The sequence below is a fragment of the Lissotriton helveticus genome, chromosome 5_1 (assembly GCF_964261635.1).
Source record: "Lissotriton helveticus chromosome 5_1, aLisHel1.1, whole genome shotgun sequence".
NCBI lineage: Eukaryota > Metazoa > Chordata > Amphibia > Caudata > Salamandridae > Lissotriton > Lissotriton helveticus.
Genome location: NC_136065.1, coordinates 1,994,506,948 through 1,994,519,584, shown reverse-complemented (window position 1 = coordinate 1,994,519,584; position 12,637 = coordinate 1,994,506,948). Strand labels below are relative to the sequence as shown.

The 12,637-nt window shown below is 44.8% G+C and overlaps 1 pseudogene across 1 annotated transcript in view; it reads right to left on the bottom strand.

Annotated features, from left to right (window-relative positions):
- LOC144753938 (E3 ubiquitin-protein ligase TRIM39-like) overlaps window positions 1–12,637 on the bottom strand; it is a 318,213-nt pseudogene that overhangs the window by 171,979 nt on the left and 133,597 nt on the right. The window contains exon 7 of the transcript XR_013594603.1: window positions 4,690–5,261. The product of XR_013594603.1 is annotated as an E3 ubiquitin-protein ligase TRIM39-like (transcript). The remainder of the gene's footprint in view (window positions 1–4,689; window positions 5,262–12,637) is intronic.

Below are 12,637 nucleotides of genomic sequence, written 5' to 3'. Positions count from 1 at the left end.
GCTCTGGGCCACTGGAATTATACAGCAGAGGAGGGCAAAATTATGCGGGAGGGTTGAGTAAAACTAAAGACAAATGATGTGGCTTAATACAGCACAGTTTGTGATAGCATTTTTTCATTATTTTGACATTTCTACACTTGTTAACACTGTCTGGCCGTTGATTGCTTCTCATTGGTACTGGCCTAACACTCTAATATAGCTATAAGCAACAGAAAGGTCACCAGTCCACCCTTTGCAAGGGGCCTTCCGCTGCGCTGTAACAGGTTGCTGTGTTTTTAGTAACTGTACAACCGTTTCAGCTAGAAATAATCTTTTGGGTTGAAATCTGCAGATTATGCAGAAGATGATGGATTATGTGGCACATGTGGCTTGCGAAAAATGCTGTGGCCGCACAATCACATAATTCCAGTGGTCCTGCCTATGCTGTGAACAGCTGTGTTCTGGCAGTCTATAAAGGGCCTATGCAATAAAGAGCTCTGCTCTGACAGTCTCTGAAGGGCCAGTGCTATGGGAAGCTCTGCTCTGACAGTCTCTGATGGGCCAGTGTTATGGGAAGCTCTGCTCTGACAGTCTCTGAAGGGCCAGTGCTATGGGAAGCTCTGCACTGACAGTCTCTGAAGGGCCTGTGCTATGAAGAGCTCTGCTCTGACAGTCTCTGAAGGGCCAGTGCTATGAAGAGCTGTGCCCTGAAAGTCTCTGAGAGGACTATGCTTTGAAGAGCTATGCTCTGGCAGTCTCTGAAAGGCCTAAGCTCGCACATGCTGTGCTCTATGCATCTCTGAATGGTCTTCGCAATGAAGAGCTGTGGCCTGACAGGTTCTGAAGGACCTATGCTGCCATGTGTTATGCTCGGACAGTCTCTAGTGGGACTTTGCTGCCTTGTGCTATGTCCTGACAGACTGTGACAGGTCTATGCTGTCATGTGTTATGCCATGTGTTGTGCTCGGACAGTCTCTGAAGGGTATATGCTGTCGTGTTATGCCATGTTTTGTACTCGGACAGTCTCTGAAGGGCCTATGCTGCCATGCTTTATGCTCTTCACCGTCTGTGGAGGGCCTATGCTGCCATGTGGTATGCTCCGATAGCCTCTGATGGGCCTTTCTTGTTTGCGCTATGCTCTGGCAGTCTATGGAAGGACTATTCTGCCAAATGCTATGCTGTGAAAGTCCCTGCTATGGGCCTTGGTGCAAGAAGGAAAATGGCCCCTTTGACCGCTATCCGGGCAATACAGTGTAGCATTGTGTGGCTCACTGGTTAGAGGAGGCAGACCCTGAAGAAGAGGTCAGACCCGGGACCAGGGTTCAATTCCCGACACGGCAGGGTCTTGAGCTCAAAAATGTCCATGGACTCGATAATTCTCGCTTCGGTGCCTACTCGAATCACGGGTTCACACTCTGCAACTCTGGGCAATAGCTTGCTTAATCTCCACTACGGCCCCCCCGCGGCGGGATGCCTGGCTTTCACCTTGGGGATGCCCAGTACGGGTTATCTCACAGGGAAAAAGCCAGGACGGGTTCCCAAAGCAAGCGCCTTGAGACCTTGCGGTGATAAGGCGCTATATAAGTACCTTTGACATGACATGACAAATATTATGGAAAGAAGTAAGAGACAATAGGAAACTTCAAGCCTGGGCATACTTAAACAAAGCAAAAGAAGAACTTGGATTAACACCAATTTGGGAAAATACTATCACCCAGGAAAGTTTTAAAAAGACAATTAATAAACTGGTTATTCATCTATCGCTGCTAAACGATAAAGAGCTACTGGTAAAAAGAAAACACTCTTGGCCAATTGTTAACGACTATAAGAAAAAAAAAAGTCCAAAAATACCTAGAAACTCCTTGGTCTGTCCAAAGTAAGCGAACATTTAATAGAGTGCGCTTTGTCCTATGGCCAGGTTTGTGTCATCTGCCACCGTGGAAGTTAACTGAGAGCAATACGTTATGTAGGTTGTGTAAAGGGGGACAAGAAGATATGTTGCATCTTTTCTGTTTGTGTCCTACAATAGAAGCAGAAAAGAAAGTAATCCTCAGGCGGTTATTCAATGCTCGAGGTGTAAGAACTTGTAGACAAGCACTAATGGCGTGCCTAAATTCGACCGATCTAATAATGAATTCCGCTTTTGTAAAATTTTTATCTGTGATTGCAAAAGGCCTTAAGGCAAATTTTATTTAGAGTTCCGCTTTTTAGAAGATTAGTAAAATTATTTGCTTGATGTTCCTAAACTTTTTATTGTTGAAGATATTTTAAAGTGTACTTTTTTGTAAGATTTTAATTAATCAAACAAATAAACTTGAACTTGATATGACATTGTCAGGGTTCAAGGTGCCCCAGTGCACTGCACCTGCTGCATCTATGGTAGCTACGTCCTTGGTTTTACCACTGCACTAGATTCAAAGCAATATTTCCAATCTGAACTGAACATGTTTGTTGTAGCCACACTGCTAAAGTGAGGCTCCCAACAATTTTGATTACTTGCGATTATATTCTTAAATACTGCGAGATTTCATCACCAGTGCTCAGACACCTTTTTGATATTTTTGTTTATTCACATCCAAACATGGATAGTTAGGTGACTGAAAGCAAATAGAGTCGTCTTTTAAAGTCAAGAGTGTTGGTGGGCACCTGCAGCATGCCCTGGTTCCTCTCTCCCCCTTTCTTCATTTGTTTAAAAATAAAAAGTTTTGGTTGAAAGGCGCAAATGCAAAGTGACTCTTGCAGAAAGTGTACAACGCTGTGTGCTCCTCCCTGAAAAGGTCGAAGGTTGAATTGTGTGCAGCTATTTTCAGTGGCTGAGATGGAGATTTAAGTTATAATTCATCAGTTTCTTTCAAAGCACACAAAGCAGAATTACGAGGTAGCTGCAAACGTAGAAATGGGAAATATAGACAAATATATTCACAAAATACTCATTCCAAACCGCCCATACACAAGTATACCCGACACACACACAACACACAAAGATACAAGCATTTATTCCACACACAGTATTCAGACCACTTGCCTCCACACATCAGGTCAGGTCCCATGAACAGCCATAGATTTATGTACAATTGACAACCATCTAATAATTCTAAAGTATTTAGATAGTTGCTGCTGGTCTTTTCACCAGCTTTTTACAGTCACACATCGCAGAGCTATTTGGGGTAATCATCAGTTTTTTTTAATATAAAGATGCTGCATAGCAGCAGCTGCTGTCCAACATGGCTTAAAGTAAACAAAAACAAAAGATATGGTGCAGCTAGCATTGCCAGGGCCGGACTAGGAATCAAAATTGGCACTGGCAAAGAGCTCAGCCGAGCTTTTTGCCAGGGCCGGTTATGGCCGATTTTGTTACGGTGTCCGATTTTGCAGCTATGCTGCAAAAACGTCCCTGTAACAAAAACAGCCCCCAGGGGCCCAAAATCAGCCCCCACCCTTGCGTCCCACCAGGAAAACGCCCGGTGCCCGCTACGGCCAGTCCAGCCCTGAGAGTTGCCCGCACAATACCACTTTGTTTTTATTTCCTTTAAGCCATGTTACACACCAGTCTGTTCTGCTGTGCAACACTTTATAAAACATTGACAACGTCAATAGGTCTTGCATAGGCAAAACATGTTGGATTTTGCCAATGCTTGTTAATCTAGGGGCAGGAGCTGCTGAACTGCTATGACTAGACAACGTTAATGGGAGTCAGGGGTCCCAAGCAAAGTGGCAGGGGTCTCAGTGGCGACCCGTGGCGACCTCCAATTGAGGTCCATGTCACCTCCTCCTCCTTCCTACAGAAGTAACATTCAGTTACAGCGCCAGATTGTTTTGCATCAGGCCGCGGAGGCAGGTTTCAACACTCGCTTAATATGTGCCCAAAGGAATGTGATTGTGACCTTTGGACACGGGGACACGGTCTGTGCTACAGCAACAGGAATGTGTTTGTTTCTTCTTCCTGAACTGCTGCCTGCAGCACAAATAAACGATGCTTAGTTGGCTGCCTGCTTCTTGCATGCAGGAGCAGGTCACTGTGGTATAACTGTGCTTTGAATGATAGTATACACTGTTCCCTATTGGAGGTTAGTTTACATTTAGGCTGTCCGGAATGCAGTTTAAACCAACTGTACCCGACAGTACCCTACCGGATGAAAATCAGCTGACCCGGTTTAAACAGAGTGTCACTGATTTTCATAGTTATTTGGCCACTGGATGGAGCCACAGCATTACAAACATTGGCCTGCCTGTGGTCGCCTGGCGCGGAGGTGTCAGGGGAAAACACTGCTTCACTGCTTCTGCACATGGTGAGCCGAGGTGTGAATGGCCCAAGTGCCAGAGCAACACCAGGCCCCCTGCTTGGCTCATGTGGGGGGAAGGGAGCTGTTGTGGTCTGCCGTCTGTCTTATGACGGCCGCATCCGAGTACTTCACAGGTCTTTAAAAAGACCATTTACTTAACAAGGCGTGGGCGCCGGGGGGCGGGCACCGGAGAAAGAGGCGGCACCCACGTTTCTTGCTTGTTTTTAAACGTGCTGTGTGTTTTCCATTATCTTCAAATTACCGTTTCAGTTGTTTTTTATGGCGCAAAAATTAGTAAACACTAAAAAGCACAGTTTTTTTGAGGTATGGAAATCACTGGAAAACCCTGAAAAAACACCACCAGAGTTTACCAAAAATAGAAACTGAAAACAGGAAAGGCCATTTACAATATACACTGCTCTCTCACCTGCGCTGCAGTCAGTCTGTGCCGCTCTCACTCCCATCCTGTTACTGGCAGGATCCGCAGCACCCCGGCATTCCCCCCTCCTTTGTTGAGTCCTGGGTTGAAGTAGGGACGCAGGGTGCGGGGTAAGGAGGCCCCGGAGAAGGTGAAGAGCACAGACCGGTCATCCACATTGTACACCGAGAGCCTGCCCGCCTCATAGTCCAGAAAGAGACCCACAGCCCTGGGCAGCACACAGGGGGTCAGGAGGGTGGGAGGGGAGGTGAGAGCTTCATATTTACCATCAATGAGCCCCACTGCCCAGTATCCATGCTCAGGTGATGCTTTGATTGGCCCCTTCCTGTTCACAGCCTCGTCACACACCCCCAGGTCCCAGCGGGTCTTGTCCCCTACCTCCACCTCCCAGTAATGCCTTCTGGAGCTCAGCCTCTCTCTTCCCAGGACAATGACCACAGGATCGAATCTCTGGGGCATGTTAGGCAGATCCTGTGCTCTGTCTCCGCGCCTCACGCTCCTTCCGTCCTCGGACAGGACGAGGTTCCGATGAGCAGTGTCCGGATCCAGGGTCACTGCAGCTGCAAAAGAGAAGCAGAGATCAATGCTCATTAGCCAGACAATAGCAGGACCAACTACAACCCACCCAGTGACTGACTACTCACAACAGCACCACACCTCTCAGCCTTGGAACCCTTTCCATTTCTACTGCTCAAGACGCTGTACCCTATACACGGCCCCTTTCACTTCCGCTCCTCATCTGCCTTCCGTAGACCGATTAAATAACATTGTTTAGAACTGGAAACAGTAAAGACACAATCCAGCACTGAGGAGGGTGGCTCTGCACTGCCGGTGTTTGGAGTACCCCGCTCTCTGTGCCTGGGTCTAGACTGCCGGTTCTAACATTGCTGGGAAACTTTTCATACCACAAGAATTACAGAATAGGAAATGTACTTAAACAGGTTCTCAATATAATCAGAATAAAAAACTGATTTGTATACATTTGCTAATTATATGTTATTGTGGAGGCAAATTATATGGCCTGTTCAAAAACTATGGTAACCGCTCAGCAAACCCACACCAACCCCTATACCCAGGCTTCACACCACATCAACAACATTATTTCCACCCAATTTCACCCCTGCACCAGTGAAATAATACTTTCCCTGTCCAGTTTCTTAGTCACAAGCACCTTAAGAGCGCCTTAACTCGCTGCTGACAATGATGCAGCTTTTCACGAAAAATAGGCCATTGTTTCAGAAACAAAGACCAAAATCCGTGAGAAAAATGACACAAACAGAGCAAATGCCTGCCTCCAGTTTAACTATTTTTTATTTAATTGTATTATATGACCGACAGAAGGGCAACGTTATTTGTTTTTAACTTAAAAAATAGCGTTTTCTTGGTGGACTTTAATGTAAAACAATCACAGCACTACAAACATCATTTTAAGGACTGTAAAACATTTTGAATAGTTTTTATAATTTCTGCACAAAGGCGCGAGGTCCAGGTGATCGAGCAGGCGAGAAAAAACTTTGTGTACCCCTTGTAAAGTCATATTCTCATAACCATAAAATTAACTGTGTGAAGCATGTAAACTAATCAACCAATTGCACCTAGAGCTGACATGTGGGAAAACTAACTATCTGCAAAAATCTAATTTGTTAATGAAATATGAGTCTAACTAATATAGAGCTGTAATAATGCAAAATTGAGAAGAATAAATGTATTTATGCTTATTATATATGTTTTTTTTGTGGCAAATGAATACAAATGGTAAGTAAAAAAAAACGCATATATGTCGCTTTTGCTAGGTAACACCTAACTAGGGAAAAATTAGAAAGGTGGGAGGTAAACAGAAAGGCTTATTTACTTTATCTAATTTCTGTTATGTTTCTTTTCATAATAGTTTCCATTCTGGCCTGAGAGGCCTAGTCTGAGAGTAGCTGTGTAAAGCACAAAGGCAAGAATAGCATTCGAAGATGGCCCCCACACATGCGCAGAGCGAATGACTAAAAATGAGTGGATAGCCTATGCCCGGAGCAAAGAGATGTCAAGAACAGGCTGGCCTGCAAACGGAAGTAGTGCCAAAGTTGACTGAAATCTGAAAGCCTGGGAAAGTATGAACATTGAAAAACTGAACATGAGGAATTGTAACAAATTATATACAAAAACACATGAGAAAGTTGAGAAGTGCGCGAGAACTACAGGATGATTTTACAAAATTTGTGAACTGGTTTGAACAAGGAGAACGTGAGGTGATTATCACCATCCTTCTTATGGACCAATGGGAAATGAGTAAAGTTAGCTAGTGAAAGGGTATAAAAAGGCCTGTAAAAGTGACCTTGTGTGTGTCCTCTTAAATTGCACCACGACATGCTGCCGGTTTGCACAATTTTCCTATGGTGCAAAACACTTTGAATTTTTTTTGGGGACTTTAACTTTTGATGGGGAAGGGAAACGAGATTCGCGTAAAGATTCTAAGTCAAGAGGGAGACATCAAGGAGGTTAGAAAAGACAGTTCGTTTGGGAACCTTTTTCTTCCTATTTCTTACTTGCTTAAATGTCCTGATAAATGGTTAGAATGTATTTGATTAATAAATTCCTCGCAATAGAAAGATATTTTTCTTAATGATTTAGATAAAATATTATAATCTTAAAACTCGAGTCTGTGATTATTAAAACTAAAAATGTGATGTTTAAGATGTTTTAAGTTATAGGAATAATGTGATTGAGCTGGTCTTAATCACCATCAACTGATTCCTACTAGTTGGTCCATCCACCAAAAAGCGGAGTACCTTGATGCTTTTCTCTATGATTATAGAGCGTTCTAGAACTTCAATGTATATAGTAGATGTATAGGATAATAAGGTAATAAGGTATCTTGCAGCTTGACTACTCAACACTGATCCAGGGGCAGAATGACCTATGTGTGTGTGTGTGAGAGACTCACGGTGTTATGGGCCCCACCGATGAGTAAAGTAAGTTGTCCCTGGGTTTTGATGATAAATGGGGTTGTGAGTTAGAGTTCTCGCTGCATCACAGGCAAACTGCTTCTTACCTTATGATTCACACAACCCTATATTTTTAGGAGAAGCATGTCCTGTTTTACACCCTGCCAGATATTAATGACATAATATCATATAGCTGTAGGGGCAAAATGCAAGCAGGCCACGTCTGAAGTAGCCAAAGCAGTGGATTGCTTTATTGTCAGTTAGGATCTGATGAAACAATTAGAGTTGTGGGGTCCGGATGAGACTTGACAAGGGGAAACCAGAGGTGCTGGGGGTACTTCAGCCTCTAAGAGAATAACCTGAGCAGAGATATTGTTTTTGTGTTTGCAGTTTGTATATAGTGCGAACTCGACCCGAAGGTATTGAAGCACTTTACAAGAGCACCAGTTACATTACACAATGACACATTCATATTTTTGTTTGCGCAGGGAGATTAGGTGATTTGCCCAGAATCACAGGATGTTGAGCCAAAACCAAAACTCCAACTCTGTTCCCCAGTTCCAAAGTCGGCAGCTCTGGCCCTAACACCACATCCTCTTCCTAACTTTTACCGCACAGACCTCTGCTCACACCTGAGGAAGGTGTGTAAAGGAAAATGTGGTAATGTATAAAGGGTGCTGACCCTTGTTGAAGAGGGTTCCTTTTCACGGAAGAACCGTGCCAGATCCTTTTGAAACTTTTTAGATGAAAGTAAATTCTCTTTGTAGTCCTTATTGGTCTTGTTTGTTTCTTCAGAAATCTTCTTGAAGAGAGTGGCTGAGATAGTCGTCTTCATCTTCGTCTTCATCTCAGCCACTCTCTTCAAGAAGAATACTTCAAGAGAACTACAAAGAGAATTTACTTTCATCTAAAATCAAAAAGTTTCTCCCATGAAAAGGTTTCCCTTACATCTCTGATGACTACAACCCCAGAATTCAGTCAACACTGGTGAGGTGATGGTTCTGGATACTCTATGTCAGATACACACCAATGGTCTAGTGACTCAGAGTCCAATACCAACAAACCATCAAAGTCGATGTCAAGAAGGAGAGGCCAGGGGAGATGGCGAGGCAAAAATGTCATCCAACTTCAACAACAGTGGTGGACGCAAGGACCGTGAAACCATCCGATTTCCCCATACAAACAACAATACTGCAGTTTCAGCCACCTCCACCACCACTTTTCAAACCCTCTTTTTTAGAGGAAGGTTGGGCAGATGAAAGGAAGAAGACATCAACCGCATGTGCACTGGAACTCTCCTCTTTCTCCATGTCACACGCGAAGCATGACCAAGACAAACCCTCAACTGGGCACCAGCAGTGAACTGACCTGATTGTCAATTTAAGTAAACGGGTTCTCACCATTGCGGAGTCGAACCTACTCAACCAAGGGTTAGGGTTTGTCCCCACATTTCTTCCAAATTAATCCTGAACTTTCAAAAATTTTCAGGAAAATCTGTGTGAGATTATTTTTCCAATCAAGGATGAGACCATTATCACTGACGAACCGACCAATATCAACCTCAGCAGAAAATCGACTTTCAACCCTCCACCGCATACGATACCCCCTGAACTGATAATTTTGAGAAGGCGATGATGAAAGAACTTGAGTCAGGTACCATGTTAAACCAACCGACTTTCCGCAACCTTTCCAGAGATGAACAAGAGGCCCTGCAGGTCCTGAGTATGGACAAATCTATAATAATCAAGCCAGCTGACAAAGGGGGTGCCACTGTGATCATCAATACAACTGCCTACATAGAAGACTGCCTTAGACAGCTAGAAGTCAAGTGAGCATATCGCCCACTGAAAATGGACCCCACCAAAAGGCTCCCTAGAGTCATCACTACCATGGTAGGAGATGCGATAAAAAAAATAAGTGGCTGTCCTCGAAAGAGGCCACATTTCAGGTCATCACAGATCCCATTACTCCACATTTGTATGTTTTACTGAAAATTCATGAGAACCAAAGGCCACCGCTCGGACTTCCCATCATTTCAGGAACTGGTTCTTTATTAGAGCCACTCTCTCACTAGAACAAGAGATGTCAAATTATTTACAATACACGAAGGATGCGTTATGTGTTCTGACAGATATAGAGTTCAACACTGAGACTGATTTCTTGGTGTCTTTTGATGTAGAGTCCCTCTACACGAACATCCCGCAGGATCAAACACTGTCCACTGCTGAAGCGTTGCTTAGGTCCAAGGAGCTGGACACTATGATCACTGTGCTGTTCATTATGCGATGTACGTCACTTGCTATGAAAGCAAACGTCTTCCAATTTGAAGACAGTTTATTCTTACAAATCCCAGGGACTTCGATAGGCAGTACATTTGTCCCCATTCTAGTGAATCTCTACATTCCATCATTTGAGACAGAAGTGGTTCTAACCCCTACTAATCCCTTTTCGATCCAACATCCTACCATGGAAGCGCTATATTGATGACATTTTTGTCATATGGCGAGGTACTTCAGAAGCCATAATCTCATTCCCTTAATGGCTTAATACCTGTAATACTTTCCTAAAATGTACCTGTCAATACAGCCAGGAACGCCTACCGTTCTTAGATCTGTTGATATATTCTTCTCATGGGACCCTACAAACAGTATTATACAGGAAACCTACGGCCAGGAACGCCTTGCATGCTTATTTCAGTTATCATCCCAAGTCTCTTAGGGATAACCTGCCATTTGGTTAATTTTTAAGAGTACGATGCAACTGTTCTGATGTCAGAAAGTACAAAATCCATGCAGCAAATTTATCCTCACAAGTTGCAGATAACCAGTACCCACGCCCTCTGATACACAGATCTGCAAAAAGAGCTAGAAATAATGAATATGCTACTTACCAGTATGCATCTGTTCTTGGCATGTAGGGCTGCTGACATTCATATCTATAGCATAGATCGCCGCCTAGTGTTGGGATCCGGATGATTGCACATTGTTGTCCTGGAAGAGTCTTCGAAGTATCACGAGATAGGTGGCTCCTCCCCTGGACTACAGTGCGCATGGGCATCGACTCCATCCCCAGATTGTTTTTTGCCATTGTGGCGAAGATGGAGTGTAACAGTATGAGCGATGACCATGCTAAGAGTAAGTGTAAATTCTGCAGCCGCTACAGGCGCCGGGGAGGCGGGCGGGCGATATGAATGTCAGCAGCCCTACATGCCAAGAACAGATGCATACTGGTAAGTAGCATATTCAGTTCGAGGCATGTGGGCTGCTGAATTCATATCTATAGCATAGAATAAATAGCAGTCCCTCCATTAACGGCGGCCGCCTGTGCCAGCTGCAGACGTTTGAAAAAGTGTCTTAAGAACAGCCTGCCCTACAGCTGCTTGGAGTGCACATCTACACAGTAGTGTTTAGTAAATGTGTGTGGTGTAGACCATGTGGCTGCTCTACAGATATCTTCCAAAGGGATATTACCAAGGAAAGCCATGGAGGCCCCCAACTTGCGGGTGGAGTGGGCTCTGGGGGGGACCGTTAAAGTGCGCTTAGCCTTGTGATAGCAAATCTGAATACACTTAACGATCCACCTGGCTATACCTGCTTTGGAAATGGGGTTGCCTTTGTGCTGGGCTGAAAAGGCAACAAAGAGTTGTTGTGTCTTCCTAAATTCTTTGGTCCTATCAATGTAATACATCAATGCTTGCTTAACATCGAGAGTGTGGAGCATTCTTTCAGCTACTGTCTCTGGGTTTTGAAAGAACGCGGGCAGTTCAATGGTTTGATTGACATGGAACTGCGAAACCACTTTAGGAAGAAATTTAGGGTTAGTGCGCAGCACCACCCTGTTGGAGTGAATCTGAATGAACGGCTCTTGCACAGTGAGCGCCTGTAGCTCACTAACACATCTTAGAGACGTAATGGCAATGAGAAAAGCCACTTTCCACGTTAAGAACTGAATCTCACATGAATGTAGAGGCTCAAAAGGTGGGCCCATTAACCTGGTTAGGACCACATTGAGGTTCCATACAGGAGCTGGTGGGGTCCTGGGAGGGATGACCCGCTTCAGTCCTTCTAGGAAGGCTTTAATGGCCGGAACTCTGAAAACGGAGAGATGCTGCCTGTTTTGGAGATAAGCCGCTATGGCGGATAAGTGTATCCGAATGGAAGCATATGCTAGATTGCATTTGTAAAGATGTAACAAATAACAGATGATGTTGGGAGTGGATGCATCTAGCGGGTTGATGTTGTGTTCAGTACAGTAAATGACAAACCGCTTCCATTTCGCTGCATAGCAAGCTCTGGTGGTGGGCCTTCTTGCCTCCCGTATGATATCCATGCAGTCAGGAGGCAAGTTAAGGTAGCCAAACTCTAAGACTTCAGGAGCCAGATCGCCAGGTTGAGCTGTTGCGGATCTGGATGCTGAATGTCTCCATGGCTCTGCGTCAAAAGCCTGGGTGTGAGGTGCAGCCTTTGATGCGGTACCACGGAGAGGTCTAGAAATGTGGTGTACCATGGTTGGCGTGCCCACGTTGGAGCAACCAGGATGAGCGTCATCGAGTGTTGCCTTAGCTTTCGTGCCACCAGCGGTATGAGAGGTGCTGGGGGAAAAGCGTACGCAAATTTGCCTGACCAGTTCATCCATATCGCATTGCCCTGCGACTGTGGGTGAGGGAACCTGGCGGCAAAGCTTTGGCATTTTGCGTTTTCCCTTGTGGCAAACAGGTCTATCTCTGGATGACCCCACTGCTGGAAGTACGGGCGGAGTACTGATGGATGTATCTCCCACTCGTGCATTTGATGGCTGTACCTGCTGAGCAGATCCGCCATCTGATTGTCCTTGCCCGGGAGGTGTTCCGCCATGAGGAAGATGTTCCTCTGAATGGCCCACTTCCACATGCTCTGAGCCAGATGAGACAGCTGTGGAGAGTGTGTGCCTCCCTGCTTTTGAATGCAGTACATGGCCGCCATGAAGATTGCCATCAGTTCTAGGTAGTTGATGTGCATTTTCTT